Genomic DNA, 17,012 nt, shown 5'->3' on the forward strand with positions numbered 1-17,012 from the left:
TTTACAATTTTATGGGACGCTAGTGACCAGAAAAAAGTAATGATTGTTACAAGAAAAGGACGGCCACAAAAATTCTCAATCCAGCGGCGGAAGATCGTCGAAGCTATAGTTGTAAGCATCACGGCGCCTTACATGGCGATGGCGGCGGTGCGACGCATTGGTGGCGGCGACGGCGTGGTGCAGTGGCTGCGGCGGGCGGTGGTCGGCGGGCGGTCAGCGGGCGGCGGCAAATGTGTTGGCGGCGGACGGCGCTGGCTCGGCCGGTCGGCGATGGCGGCAGGCCCCTGGCGCGTCGGTGACAGCGGCGGTGGGCGCGGCGGCGGCGGCTGGCGCGGCGGCGGATGACGGCGGCCCGGCCGGTCGCGCAGCGCAGCGCAGGCCCCTCGAACTCAGGCAGCGGGCAGCGCGGCGGCGTCCGGCTCACGTGGCTGACTAGCGTGGGCTGCCTCGCTGCAGCGCGCGCCCTGTGCGTGTTTAGTGGAGCAGCCACGGCCCACGTGGAGCAAACGTGGCGGCCGGTTGGCGCATTCCATGCGCGAAGTGTACGGCGTCTTGCCGGGAGAAATTTAGTGTAGCGACAAAGTCACTACGGGAACGGCATCCCACTTCTGACACCAATTGTACAGGATGGCGGGTATAGACAGGCGGTGGACGTTATGGAATATAGAGTAATTTTTAGAGAAAGGCCATTTATTGGCTAAAGCATGTTGAAAAGGGATACATAGGCCTAGGGAGGTGAGGGTGAGCCAGAGCTTACAATTTGGCGAACATTGTTCGCGAAGCTACCGAAAGTGGTTGTTTGCCAAAACTAAGTCCACAGTGCCGCAGCACCGGGAGAATCGGGAGATGTTCAATGCTACAGGACGCGCATCCGACTCGCGGGTGAGCAAGAATACAAGAGCGCGAGCCCGGCGACGGGCGGCCGGGTATATTCGACGCACCACGCGGCTTCCTCCGCCCTGATTGGTCAGGACCGAACAAAGCGTGCGGGCGGCATGGAACTTTCCAGAGCGTTGCCTGCTAAGCGACGCCTGGGGCGGCGTTACCTCGTCAGCACACGAGAGAGGCGCGTGAACAAGGTGCCCTTTCTCGGTGCTGACTTCCTGTTACTAGACCGTGGGACGAAAGAATTTACAGGCAGCTAACACTGCCGGCCGTGGCTTGGCCGCAATAGAAAAATGAAGTTACGGTTTGGGTGCTCATATAATAAAGTAAAATCCCTTATTGTCTGGCTCATCCTTTACAGAACGTCGAGATATAACATCCGACTCCGCGCGATGAAAACGTTCAAACTTTGCCAAATGCCGGGCAGTAACGGAGTTGTACTCCCAGTCAGCTTGGGTCCATGAGGCACCGTCCAACCAATCCCAAGTGAAATCAGACACTTCAGATGCAACCATTAAATGATAACGATACAATTCTTTGGAAACAGAATCCAAACGTCGACGAGTAAAACGAATCCTTTCGCAAACAAGAGCCAAGCCAGCACGTTGCTTAGTTCGATTGGAGGCAGGAGAATTAATATGGTGCACAACCTTAGCAAATGTTGGTACATGATTTTCATCACGACACCTCAATAAAAACGACAAAGCACATTGCAGTCTAACTCGACAGCTACGAAGTTTATCCAACTTACGTAAACACCGATACATTTCCTCCCCGTAGAGGTAAACAATGTGAGACCTGAGTTTCTCCTGGCGTATACAACTTTCAAATAACTTCCGGGAATTCAGCCAGATAACACTTTCAGCGACCGCCGATATTTCGGCGGGAGAACACCCCGATATTTTCTAGGCAAACTGCAACGGACAGGCGGCGTACATGCAAATTTAATACCTCGGTTCTCGGACCGAAGCAGAAAAGATAACACAATTAGGGCGGAGGAAGCCGCGTGTTGCGTCGAATATACCCGGCCGCCCGTCGCCGGGCTCGCGCTCTTGTATTCTTGCTCACCCGCGAGTCGGATGCGCGCCCTGTAGCATTGAACATCTCCCGATTCTCCCGGTGCTGCGGCACTGTGGACTTAGTTTTGGCAGACAACCACTTTCGGTAGCTTCGCGAACAATGTTCGCCAAATTGTAAGCTCTGGCTCACCCTCACCTCCCTAGGCCTATGTATCCCTTTTCAACATGCTTTAGCCAATAAATGGTCTTTCTCTAAAAATTACTCTATTATTCCATAACGCCCACCGCCTGCCTATACCCGCCATCCTGTACAGTTCTGTGATAAATCTCACAGAGAAATCTTTTGACGACGCAACCTTATCCGTGCTAGGGAAGGGTTTAAATTTTGCACCCACTCCGAAGAATTTGCCGGTAGTTGATTTTATTAGTTCAATTGAACAGGCAGTTTGCAAACTACCTCCTGACGCTGCAGAGGAAGTTAGGAGGGAGGCATGCCGTGTTTTGACTAGGGCTCGTCCACCCAAGAGTAATGTAACAGCAGCAGAGAGGGCTGCTTTACGCTCTCTCAAAGTTGATCCCAGTATTCTTATTTTACCTGCTGACAAGGGCAATGCCACCGTTGTTTTAAATAAACATGATTATGTACAAAAGATGCAACGTTTACTATCTGATTCAACGTATCGCAGAATCGATGCTGACCCCACGAAAAGTGTTGAGAGAAAGACCAACAGCCTCCTGAAGAAAAGTGGTTTGTCGCAGGACACAATCAAGAGGCTTAACACCTATAGTGCGGTTCCCCCTAGGTTATATGGCCTTCCAAAGGTTCATAAGGAAGGGGCTCCTTTCCGTCCTATAGTGAGTAACATCGGCGCCCCGACATATCGTGTATCCAAGCATCTTGCTTCTCTGTTGAGTCCACAAGTAGGACGGTGTGAACATCATATCAGGAACTCAGCTGATTTTTTACGCCGTTTGGAGGGACTGAGGCTGAATGACTCTGATATTTTAGAGAGTTTCGATGTGGTCTCTCTCTTCACTCGTGTTCCTCTGTCTGATTCGTTGCGGTTAATTGAAGCCAGGTTTGGTGCTGATTTAACTAATCTCTTTAGGCATGTGTTGACATCCACTTACTTTTTATTTAATGACCAGTATTACGAGCAGACAGATGGAGTTGCGATGGGTAGTCCGTTGTCTCCTGTGATCGCAAATTTGTTTATGGAAGACTTCGAGGAACGTGCATTGGAGTCGGCGCCTTTAAAACCCGCCTGTTTCTTTAGATACGTTGACGATACCTTCGTTGTTTGGCCTCACGGTAGGGACAATTTGAATGTCTTTCTAGAACATCTGAACTCGATCCACCCGAACATTCGTTTTACGATGGAGGTGGAAGAGGATGGTTGCCTTCCCTTTCTCGACGTGTTGGTTAGGAGGAAGGATGATGGATCATTGGGACATGCAGTCTACAGGAAACGTACTCACACCGACTTGTACTTACAAGCTAATAGTTGTCACCATTCGGCTCAGCGTGAAGGGGTACTTCGTACCTTGGTACACAAGGCACATGTCGTTTCTGACGCTGAGACTTTGCCAGCTGAGCTGTCCCATCTTGAAGTTACATTTCGTCAAAATGGTTACATTGATAGACAGATTGAACGTGCGTTGCGCTATCGACCAACTGTACATCGGGTGATTGATGATAATTCTGAGTCAACACCTAAGTCTGCTGCCTTCTTGCCTTACGTAGGAAACGCGTCCAATAAGATCGGTCGTATTTTACGGAAATACGATGTGAAATGTGTTTTCCGACCTCCATCTAAAATTAGAGCACTTTTGAGTTCCGTTAAGGATGATCTTGGACTGCGTAAGGCGGGTGTATATCGTATCCCTTGTAGCTGCGGCATGGCATATATTGGTCAAACTATCAGGACCGTGGAGGACAGATGTACTGAGCATACACGGCACACACGATTACAGCAGCCAAATAGATCTGCTATTGCCGAACATTGCTTGGATACTGGTCACCCCATGTTATATAATAACACCGAGATATTGGCATGCACGTCCAGCTATTGGGACAGTGTCATTAAGGAAGCAGTTGAGATTAAATTAGCGAGCAACCTCGTTAACAGGGATGGAGGTTTCTGTTTAAACTCTGTTTGGAATCCGGCTCTCTCCCTTGTCAAAAAACAGAGGAACAGAGTCAATGCTGCCTCACCTGCGAATTCATAGTCTCACTATCGATAGCTCTGACTTTGGTCATCTTTGGTGGCACTAGTGTTCAGTGTGTGTGTGTGTGTGTGTGTGTGTGTGTGTGTGTGTTATCTTTCCTGCTTCGGTCCGAGAACCGAGGTATTAAATTTGCATGTACGCCGCCTGTCCGTTGCAGTTTGCCTTGAAAATGGCGGGGTGTTCTCCCGCCGAAATATCGGCGGTCGCTGAAAGTGTTACCTGGCTGAATTCCGGAAGTTATTTGAACGTCGGAAAGTGACGAATAATGACGACGCTGGTGGAAAAAAGTCTTATAAGTATTTCCTCTCTTTGGTGGCGTTTGAACTGCTGCTACATTATGGCTCGTATGGCGTTATTTGCTATCTGCAGGACCTTCAAAGAATGTGTGATTTTCAAAATATTGTCCAAGGAAGGATTGTGCAGCTTCAGGGCTGCAGTGCGTACTTCCGAATCGAAGGCCAGTCGGATCACCGTGTCTTGATTCAAGGAATCCGCATATGCGGTTTTGTAAGATGGATTTGCACAAGTCGACTCAGTCCTTGCAAATCCTTCACCGATAAGCGATGTGACTGACCCAGTTGTTTGTGGTATTGGTGGTTATTGAGACGCGATGCAACCATATGGATTCGTTGTCAATAACAGTTCGATAGCAATGAATAAACCTCCTCAAATATGAGTGTAACCCTAATTGAGAGAAGAGCCACCTTCTGTAGTAAGAAAAATGCCTCCGGGGAAGACCAAGCAAGGAAGAGCCACCGTTGGAGAGTGTCTACAGAAACCCAAAAAGTGCTGTTTCAGCCGCTGCAACTACATGTCCCAATCCACTTTGGTGTCGTTAAATAGCGGAAACAAACGCAACTGGGGGATTGGGGGGGGGGGGGGTGGACTGTGCCTTGGCAGCGACCACTCCCTGGATAGGTTTTGAACCCAGACCTTGTGAGTGTTCTGACAAACGCCGAATTTCCTGACATAACAAGTCGGTTTACTATCGAAACTGCTGTTGGAAGTGCTGTTGGAATTTCTGCTGCGGGAGCAGCTGTTGCTGTTGCTGTTACACGAGTTGTCTCACGAGTTTTGCGTCCTTAAGACACTTTTAACCTTTTCCTTCATCACCAGTTACAGCAACTGGAATGGAAGACAACCAGAAGACAGTGAGTGGCCAAGTGGCCGAGGGCGTCGACGGTGACTCGCTGTGAACCACAGAAAGACAACAACAGCAATGGACAGACAACAAAGACAACACGGCAGAATAACAAGTCCAGAGGGTGAACCAAATCGAGAGTATAGCCTTAGGGATATCAAGAACCAAACAACGATGAGCAAAACAAAGAATACGTGTTATTCTCGGCCATAATCACTATGTTTGTGAACCGTGACTGTGTGGGAGGATTATTTATTTGTAACTTCTGCTACCAATGACTTTATTTTCTGTTTTATGTTTAATTAACATATTACAACGCGTTTCGAACATGTTCTGTTCATCTTCAGACTTTTATACATACATACAGAGAAATGTTACTTAAAAATTGACCGTCTTAAACTAGATTGATCTAAAACTCTTTGTCAATTGTTTGTTACTGTAGCGGCTGGTGTGGTATTTGGGAGAAGGAGAGGGCAGTGGATGTCCAGAAACCGAAGTCAGTTATTTCTTCTGTTCGTTTTCTTCCTTGTGGTTGACTATGTATGATAGCACACCCTGTATAAGATGCAGATAGATTTGCATCAGTTGTGTGTTACGAAAATAGCGTGAAAGGCGTTTAAATGACAGTTGATCAGTTACGATTTCATCATCTTGCAGCTTCCCTTGCAGCACTGGTGTAATGGCGGGGCTGTTGATTAACATTACATTATTGCATATTGTAGTTTGTCACTGCTTTCCCTGTTGATTAACATTACATTATTGCATATTGTAGTTTGTCACTGCTTTCCAATGTAGTTCACTGCACAAATTGCTTCGATATGCATGTAAACATTATGCATGTGACACAAGATGGCGTACTTGCAGCACGTGAGTCAGTATCGATTATCGAGGTTTTTATCGATATTCTTGGTACTGACAGATTTGTAGTCATTTATTTACATTTGCACTTCTTAAATTTATTGAGTTAGAACTGGCTTAGAGTGTTGCAGAATTCTGAGTTTTTGAATCCGGTTATCTCATTAATAATGTTATCTCCATGCTTTGTATTATGTATGAAAATTTCCATTTCTTCCATGATATCCATTCTTTTACTTTTTCCTATTTTGTGTAAAATTTCGGGCTGTCTTAGATTTTCGATACCAAACTCATCTACACATCCCTCCTCCCGCAAAAAAGCTGCTTATAGTTCAATGAGGTACAGAGCACACAAACTTCCACTTCGACATACAGAACACCTATTAGAAATAGAAACCATAACAAATACTGCAATAAACAATAGATATGATCCTTCTCTAGTTATTACCACGTCACAACAATTAAAAAATAAACTGAACAAATAACATCGAATTACATCCACAACTGACAGTGCCCCAGGAGTCAAATATGTAAAAATGCCATATCTTGGAATAGTGTCCGACCATTTAGCAAGACTAGTCAAAAACACAGTAGTAAAAATCAGCTTCAGCACCAACAACAACCAAACAGGAAGCTTATTCACAGTACAAAACTACCAGATACAAGTCTTGATGCATCTGGCATTTACAAAATTACCTGCAGCCAATTTAACAAATATTATATCGGCCAAACAGGCAGAAATTTCAGAACCCTATTCAAAGAAAAATTAGACTGCTACAGCCTTGATAAATGTAACAAATCAGCAGTAGCAACTCACATTAAAGACGCAGGCCACCCTTTGAAAATCGAAGACAACCTCGAAATTTTACATAAAATAGGAAAAAGTAAATGAATGGATATCATGGTAAAAATGGAAATTTTCATACGTAATACAAAGCATGGAGATAACACTCTTAATGAGATAACCGAAATCAAAAACTCAGAATTCTTCAACATTCTTAAGCCAGTCCTAACTCAATAGCTTCAAGATGCACTAATGTAAATAAATGACTACAAATCTGTCAGGACCAAGAATATCGATACAAAACCTCGATAATCGAAAAAAATGGTTCAAATGGCTCTGAGCACTATGTGACTTAACAGCTATGGTCATCAGTCCCCTAGAACTTAGAACTACTTAAACCTAACTAACCTAAGGACAGCACACAACACCCAGCCATCACGAGGCAGAGAAAATCCCTGACCCCGCCGGGAATCGAACCCGGGAACCCGGGCGTGGGAAGCGAGAACGCTACCGCACGACCACGAGATACGGGCCCCTCGATAATCGATACTGACTCACATGCTACAAGTCCGCCATCTTGTGTTACGTGCATAATGTTTACTTGTTGTCGAAGCAATTTGTGCATTGAACTCCTTTGGAAATCAGTGACAAAATACAATATTCAATATTGTAATGTTAATCAACAGCTCTGCCATTACACCAGTGATGCACGTGAAGCTGCAAGGTGATGAAATCGTAAGTGATCAACTGTCATTTAAAAGCTTTTCACGCTATTTCGTAACACACAACTGATGCATCCTATACAGGCGGCGCGCAGCTATGAAGGACACCCCAAAAGTCAGTCGCGTTAGCTGGCACAGATGCATGCAACACCCGAGTGCACGACAATAAGCCAAAGTCCCCAGCGCAGGGTGCAAGACAGCGGCCTGCACAGGCAGACCTGCAGTAGTAAAGTGTGCTCACACAGAGCAGGCAGCTGCTCAGCATGTGGTCAAGACCAAATGTGGACCATGGACCCGTCGGCAGTCACATTCATATCGGCAAGGGTCGCCCAGCAGAAGGTTCGCCGGCGAGAAGTCTCCAGTTGAGCTCCACTGCTGCAGCCCCAAGTGCAGCCCATTGTTCCACAGCTAACGGAGGTGGCGTCATGTGACACCTGTATGACCCGTTTCAGGTCGACAACTCTCGTGGAATAAGTCTTGAGGCTGAGTGCAGGCTATGATACGCTGTATAGCTTCAATGGGTGGTATTTATGGTGACTGAACCACCACTGTTTTGTCAGGTCAGATCTCTTTATCACATAGATGAAGGATGTGACGTAGTGCCAGACCCCATTTCGTGGTAATACAGGTCATCATTGCCACAGCATGGTTTCTGTACTTTTTCTGTGTCAGTGGTGTTGCAGCCCTGACAGTGGAATAGGCGGTAACTTGGTTCTACTATGAGGCCCAGCCAATTTGCAGTGTCAACAGAGCTCTCTTGATGCTTCTTGCGAAAGAACTTCCTTCTGATTCGCCTCCCTAATGCTTTTTGTGACTATTTATGGTGGCAGCTGTCTACTTGCTTAGCCGTATGTTACAAACAACAGGTTCCAGAGCAGTGGCACAACAGTGCTCTACCTGCTAAAGCACCATGGCCACACTGTTCAGACTAATGTAAGTTCGCATATTCTTTCCTGTTAATATGGTACGCTGAAAAGTTCATGGAATACAGAAATGACAATGAACATTATCAGTAACAGCTGATTAGTAATAAGTAGTCCCAGAGAATATTACTAAAATAAAGGTAGATCTACGAGGCTACCTGCACTAGTTCGTAGCGTGATAATTGTTTTCTGTTTGCCGCAAGGGACCATTCATTCTGTAGTGGTGAGAAGTGACAGATCAGACTGAAAGTTCTCTGTCGTTAAGCATAACCTCATTTCAGATAATTCCGCGCAAAGTGAAGCCTCTTTATAAATGATGGCGATACATTGTACAGAACTAATCATCTTGTGGTGCAGTTCTTCTTGTTGTCTCCGTGCTTGCTAAGAAAATGGGATGAGAAGTTCCGCCTTATGCAATACACCTTATTTCTTTTGTTTCACCCATACATGTTTCAGCACTTTTGTGCTATCATCAGTGGGTTCTATTTATTTTTAACTTACATTATATTATTGTCCTCTTGTTTTGGTAGCTGTTATGCTACACAATATACAACATGTCATAGTTTTGAAGTTGTGGTAGGTTTTCCTGTTTTGTTGGCGAAGTAAATGGGCTTGCTTCTTTGCCTGTGTTCGTGTGGCAATGCAGTTTATCGATTATTCAAAACATAGGCGGAGTTTTCGCTGCCATTACAACATGTAATGGCAGCGAAAACTCCGCCTATGTTTTGAATAATCGATAAACTGCATTGCCACACGAACACAGGCAAAGAAGCAAGCCCATTTACTTCGCCAACAAAACAGGAAAACCTACCACAACTTCAAAACTATGACATGTTGTATATTGTGTAGCATAACAGCTACCAAAACAAGAGGACAATAATATAATGTAAGTTAAAAATAAATAGAACCCACTGATGATAGCACAAAAGTGCTGAAACATGTATGGGTGAAACAAAAGAAATAAGGTGTATTGCATAAGGCGGAACTTCTCATCCCATTGTACAGAACATTGCACACGCATTCAAGAGAATCGGGTTCAAATACGTGATAAGCCGTCCTGTCAACCTGGTTTATGGTTCACTTCGCGATGTTTTCTTCTTACACATGCATAAAAAGAATTGCTCGGAAATCTCATGCTCAAGCAGCTGGCAGTGTACTAAGTGGTTGTTGGATTCTGACAGCTTCTGGCACGCATAAAGATGACGCCACGTGTCAAACGAAATGCAGTGACTTCGTTTCTGACAGTGGAGTGCTAGCGACCATGCAGCGAAGGCAGAGAGGTCCTCTCGGTGTGCATTACATACTGCTGGAAACGCTAACATTTCGTATTTTCTCGGTACAATGTGTTAGTGTGTATAAAGATAGTCAGTTGTCAGATATCGGCAGACATTCAATTCGCTTTCAGTATCGAGGTGATATGTGAAATAATCGGGTAATTGATTTCTTTTATTCTTCTGTAATCACTTTACATTTAATTATAGCTGCCTGTTATTAATAGCTGTCATTGTCACTCTAATATAACAGGATTGTTAATACTAACGTATTTGGAGCTTTTTAAAATCATCTAACCTTTCTTTTATACATTTAACTGATGCACGAGTATTTAAACTGTTAGTGATATTCAGCTTACCTCATGCCATCATTTGCTTGTATAAACTTTGGAGCTAGATAACAGCCAATAACTTCATCAAATTCAGCTTAATCGTTTCTTTACAGCTATTGGAAAAAACATGGAATTCAGTGCACATATAAAGGAACCAGTTCCATTAGAATGTCAGCATTTGCCTGTTGTATGTGCTTGCGCCTGTAGCACTGATGTGGTCCATTGTATCAAAAGTTACTTCAGCCTCCCATGTCTGCCCTTCATACATTATTTATCTTAGAGTTAATTTTCTTCTCATTTCGTGTTTTTCTTCAAGTTGACGAATCTGATGATGACATGGGCAGAAACATGTTATTGTCTACAGTGTACGGTGTAAGTAATATGAAGTTCGATCTAGACGGAAAATGGAAATGCAAATACTTTATTCGTTGTCTTGTCATTTTATCTTCTTGTTGTTGTGGTTTTCAATTCGAAGCCTGGATGAATGTAGCTGTACACGCTGGCCTATTTTGTGTAACCCCCTTAACCTCTGCATAACTACTGCAACGTAACTCCATTAAAAGATGCTTACTACATCCATGGATAGGCCTCCTTCTGGTATTGCTGCACTCCACAAGTTGCTCCATTACCAAGTTGACAATTCCTTGATATCTGAGCATATGAACCATCAACCGATTCTCTCCTTTAGCCAAGCTGTGCCGTAAATTTCTTTTCGCCCTATTCGATACGATTTATCCTTCTTACGCAATCTTCTGTAACATCACATTTCTAACGCTTCTCCTCTGTTTTTGTCTGAGCTGTGTATCATCCACACGTCAGAAGTTTATGCCCTCTTCTTGTTTGCACCGCTTATCATTCACGCTTCACTTCCGTACAAGGCTACACTCCAGATAAATACCTTCAGAAAACATTTCTCAACATTCGAAATTCATCTTCGATGTTAAGTAATTCTTCTTTCATCCTCTTTACACAAGCAATATTCAATTTGTATCTTATCAATCAGAACAAGCCGAAAACTGAACAACACTGTTGTCCATTCCGATACAGTGTGTTACTGGGAGGCTGGGCCGTATTTAAGATCTTCATCACCTGATCAAAAGTATCTGGATACCATTATGCAATGCAGAATTGACCACTGGATGTCACGAGAGACAGACCCACCAGTGTAAAAGAAATGATAATTTGATGTCACCTGAGCAACAATTCCATCAACGACCCATCTAAAGCTGACCAAATCTCTATTGGTAACGCGACTATACAATGTAAACGCTAAGGGACACCCACATCTAAATCAAGACGAGGCAGGCTTCATACACGGACTAAAACGACTGTCGAGCACTTCGGATGGCGGCTGTAAAAACACGCATGAAATTAGAAGAAGGGATCACACGAGACTTCCAGAGTGCTACTGTTGTTGTTGTTGTGATCTTCAGTCCTGAGACTGGTTTGATGCAGCTCTCCATGCTACTCTGTCCTGTGCAAGCTTCTTCATCTCCCGATTTTTACCCTCCACGCTGCTCTCCAATACAAAATTGGTGATGCCTTGATGCCTCAAAACATGTCCTACCAACCGATCCCTTCTTCTAGTCAAGTTGTGCCACGAACTTCTCTTCTCCCCAATCCTATTCAATACATCCTCATTCGTTATGTGATCTACCCATCTAATCTTCAGCATTCTTCTGTAGCACCACATCTCGAAAGCTTCTATTCCCTTCTTGTCCAACCTATTTATCGTCCATGTTACACATCCATACATGGCTACACTCCATACAAATACTTTCAGATACGACTTCCTGAGACTCACATCTATACTCGATGTAAACAAATTTCTTTTCTTCAGAAACGCTTTCCTTGCCATTGCCAGTCTATATTTTATATCCTCTCTACTTCGACCATGATCAGTTATTTTGCTCCCCAAATAGCAAAACTCATTTACTACTTTAAGTGTCTCATTTCCTAACCTAATTCCCTCAGCATCACCCGACTTAATTCGACTACATTGCATTATCCTCGTTTTGCTTTTGTTGATGTTCATCTTGTATCCTCCTGTCAAGATACTATCCATTCCGTTCAACTGCTCTTCCAAGTCCTTTGCTGTCTCTGACAGAATTACAATGTCATCGGCGAACCTCAAAGTTTTTATATCTTCTCCATGGATTTTAATACCTACTCCGAACTTTTCTTTTGTTTCCTTTACTGCTTATTCAATGTACAGATTGAATAACATCGGGGAGAGGCTACAACCCTGTCTCACTCCCTTCCCAACTACTGCTTCTCTTTTATGTCCCTCGACTCTTATAACTGCCATCTGGTTTCTGTACTAATTGTAAATAGCCTTTCGCTCCCTGTATTTTACCCCTGCCACCTTCAGAATTTGAAAGAGAGTATTCCAGTCAACATTGTCAAAAGCTTTCTCTAAGTCTACAAATGCTAGGAATATAGGTTTGCCTTTCCTTAATCTATTTTCTAAGATAAGTCGAAGGGTCAGTACTGCCTCACGTGTCCCAATACTTCTACATAATCCAAACTGATCTTCCGCGAGGTCGGCTTCTACCAGTTTTTCCATTCGTCTGTAAAGAATTCGCATTAGTATTTTGCAGCTGTAACTTATTAAACTGATAGTTCGGTAATTTTCACATCTGTCAACACCTGCTTTCTTTGGTATTGGAATTATTATATTCTTCTTGAAGTCTGAGGGTATTTCGCCTGTCTTATACATCTTGCTCACCAGATGGTAGAGTTTTGTCAGGACTGGCTCTCCCAAGGCTGTCAGTAGTTCTAATGGAATGTTGTCTACTCCCGGGGCTTTGTTTCGACTCAGGTCTTTCAGTGCTCTGTCAAACTCTTCACGCAGTATCATATCTCCCATTTCATCTTCATCTACCTCCTCTTCCATTTCCATAACATTGTCCTCAAGTACATCGCCCTTGTATAGACCCTCTATATACTCCTTCCACCTTTCTTATTTCCCTTCTTTGCTTAGAACTGGGTTTCCATCTAAGCTCTTGATATTCATACAAGTGTTCCTCTTTTCTCCAAAGGTCTCTTTAATTTTCCTGTAGGCAGTGTCTATCTTACCCTTAGTGAGATAAGCCTCTACATCCTTACATTTGTCCTCTAGCCGTCCCTGTTTAGCCGTTTTGCACTTCCTGGCGATCTCATTTTTGAGACGTTTGTATTCCTTTTTGCCTGTTTCATTTACTGGATTTTTGTATTTTCTCCTATTATCAATTAAATTCAATATTTCTTCTGTTACCCAAGGATTTCTAGTAGCCCTCGTCTTTTTACCTACTTTATCCTCTGCTGCCTTCACTACTACATCCCTCAAAGCTACTCATTCTTCTTCCACTGTATTTCTGTCCCCCATTCGTGTCATTTGTTCCCTTATGCTCTCCCTGAAACTCTGTACAACCTCTGGTTTAGTCAGTTTATCCAGGTCCCATATCCTTAAATTCCCACTTTTTTGCAGTTTCTTCAGTTTTAATCTACAGTTCATAACCAATAGATTGTGGTCAGAGTCCACATCTGCCCCTGGAAATGTCTTACAATTTAAAACCTGGTTTCTAAATCTCTGTCTTACCTTGATATAATCTATCTGAAACCTGTCAGTATCTCCAGGGTTCTTCCACCTATACAACCTTCTTTTATGATTCTTGAACCAAGTGTTAGCTATGATTAAGTTGTGCTCTGTGCAAAATTCTACCAGGCGGCTTCCTCTTTCATTTCTTAGCCCCAATCCATATTCACCTACTATGTTCCCTTCTCTCCCTTTTCCTACACTCGAATTCCAGTCACCCATGACTATTAAATTTTCGTCTCCATTCACTACCTGAATAATTTCTTTTATCCCATCATACATTTCTTCAATTTCTTCGTCATCTGTAGAGTTAGTTGGCATATAAACTTGTACTACTGTAGTAGGCGTGGGCTTCGTGTCTATCTTGGCCACAATAAAGCGTTCACTATGCTGTTTGTAGTAGCTTACCCGCACTCTTATTTTTTTATTCATTATTAAACCTACTCCTACATTACCCCTATTTGATTTTGTATTTATAACCCTGTATTCACCTCACCAGAAGTCTTGTTCCTCCTGCCACCGAACTTCACTAAGTCCCACTATATCTAACCTATCCATTTCTCTTTTTAAATTTTCTAACCTACCTGCCCGATTAAGGGATCTGGCATTCCACGCTCTGATCCGTAGAACGCCAGTTTTCTTTCTCCTGATAATGACGTCCTCTTGAGGAGTCCCCGCCCGGAGATCCGAATGGGGGACTATTTTATCTCCGGAATATTTTACCCAAGAGGACGCCATCATCATTTGATCATACAGTAAAGCTGCATGCCCTCGGGAAAATTTACGGCTGTAGTTTCGAAGTGTCGGCAGAAGTGCCAACACTGTTTTGTTTGAGGAGACCGAAATGCACGCTATAAGCTCACGCAGGCTGGCGTGAGGTCTGAAACAGGATACGTAATGAATGCTATAAGGAAAAGTACGTAGCTGCTGGGATACTTAACTTTAATCCACATTTGTAGAACATCGCTCTTGATGATACATTAATAGAATCTCAATATCTATACTGGTAATGGCGCCTTGCTAGGTCGTAGCAAATGTAGCTGAAGGCTATGCTAACTATCGTCTCGGCAAATGAGAGCGTAATTCTCAGTGAACCATGGCTAGCAACGTCGGCTGTACAACTCGGGCGAGTGCTAGTACATCTCACTAGACCTGCCGTGTGGTGGCGCTCGGTCTGCAATTACTGACAGTGGCGACACGCGGGTCCGTCGTATACTAGCTGACCGCGGCCGATTTAAAAGCTACCACCTAGCAAGTGTGGTGTCTGGCGGTGACACCACATTCCTCCCCCGCAAATCGGCGAACGGTTGTGTTATAAGGCTTCCGCCCGCCGTGGGGAGGACCCCATGTTGACGTATGCGACGAAGTGGGGAGCCTAACAACAGGCGAAGCTGTGCCACCCGCACCCGGCCATTCGGTCCGAGGGAGCTAGGAAACGCCTGAAAACCTAGTCCAGGGTGCACGCCAACATGAGGTGTATACACCCGTAGATAGTCAGGAGGGGCCGAAGGGTCGACCTCCATCGAGTCTGAGCACCCGACTGACGAAGACGACAGATGGTCCGGAGCGGGCAAGAGTTCCATGGCGGAGGACATCTGGTCACGGGAAGCGGTCGGCGGCGCGTGTCCCAGGGAGGCGCTCGGCGGTTGCAGCGACGCGTCCACTGCGGGCGGCTGCGGCGGCGGCGCGACGCCATGGGGCAAAATGGAAGGCATCGTCGGTAACACTTGGGGATGAGGCGAGCCAGTAGATGGGTCCCCAGGGCGCTGACCGGACGGCACCGTCGCTGAAAGCAGACGGGGAGCGGCAGAACCCGTGCGACGACAGAGGCGCAGCTGATTGAGATGCCGACGCACCTCACCAGAGGCCCCCAAAACCAGATACATCGCGCGGCCGAGGCAGCGAAGAATGCGCCCTGCGAGCCAACGCCGTGAACCGCGATAGTTGCGATAGTATACAACGTCACCAGGAGCAAAAGCAAGTGTCTGCCGCTGCACAGAAACCTGATGCGGCGCATGTAGCAAAGACATCAAGGTTCGATGAGGACGACCATGGAGCAACTCAGCCAGCGAGCGACCATCGCGGGGCTGAGAGCGATCCGAGGACAAAACGAGCAATAACGCGTCCTCCCGAGAATGCGACTCTTTTAACTTCAACATCTGTGACTTGAAAGTCCGGACCAAACGTTCAGCGGCACCGTTTGATTGAGGCGAAAACGGCGTGGATGTCAGATGTTGAATACCATTGGCCTTGCAGAATGACTGAAAGTCTGCGGACATGAAGTGTGGGCCATTGTCGGAAACAATAGTCTGTGGAAGACCTTCAATGCAAAAGATAGCGGACAACGCTTGGATTGTGGCAGAAGACGTCGTGGAAGACATCCGGACAACAAAAGGAAAATTACTGAAGGAATCGACCAGAACCAACCATCGAGCATTCCAGAATGGACCAGCAAAATCGATGTGTAAGCGTTGCCAAGGGGAAGTGGCTTTCGGCCATCCAAAGAATTTTCGCGGCGGTGCGGATTGTTGTTCGGCACACGCCATGCAAGAAGAGCACATATTCGTAATCGCAGCATCGATTCCGAACCAAGTACAGTGCTGACGAGCAAGGTGTTTCGTTCGCACTATACCCCAATGTACTTGGTGGAGAAGCTTTAAGACAGAGGACTGTAACGAACGTGGGACCACGACCCCGGACTGATCATTATCAGAACGCAACAACAAAACACCACGTCGTACAAAAAGTCTCTCCTTGTGAGCAAAAAATCGGCGAACCAACGGGGATCCTCGATCCGTGACTTTGACAAGGGCCAATGCGTAGCAACAAAACGCAAAACGGAAGCAAGGACAGGGTCGGCAGCTGTGGCTGCAGCTACACGACGAAAATCAATCGGAAATGATTCGACCACGTCATCGGTTTCCGCATCAATAAACATACAAGCAAGTTCGGAAGAATCGAATGCTTTATCCCTGGCAACAGGCAAACGGGACAACGCATCGGCGTTTCCGTGCTTAGCAGTGGACCGATACAAGATATCGTAGCGGTACTGCGAGAGGAAAATAGACCAGCGACTGAATTTCTGTGCCGTACGTGGAGGTACAGGCTTGGGCGGATGAAAAAGCGATGTCAAAGGTTTGTGGTCTGTGATGATGGTAAAGTAATGACCATACAAGAAATCATGAAACTTGGTAACACCAAATACGAGAGCCAAAGCCTCTTTCTCGATCTGTGAATAATTTCTTTGCGCTGACGAGAGCAATTTGGACGCAAA

The sequence above is a fragment of the Schistocerca cancellata genome, chromosome 7 (genome assembly GCF_023864275.1).
Source record: "Schistocerca cancellata isolate TAMUIC-IGC-003103 chromosome 7, iqSchCanc2.1, whole genome shotgun sequence".
NCBI lineage: Eukaryota > Metazoa > Arthropoda > Insecta > Orthoptera > Acrididae > Schistocerca > Schistocerca cancellata.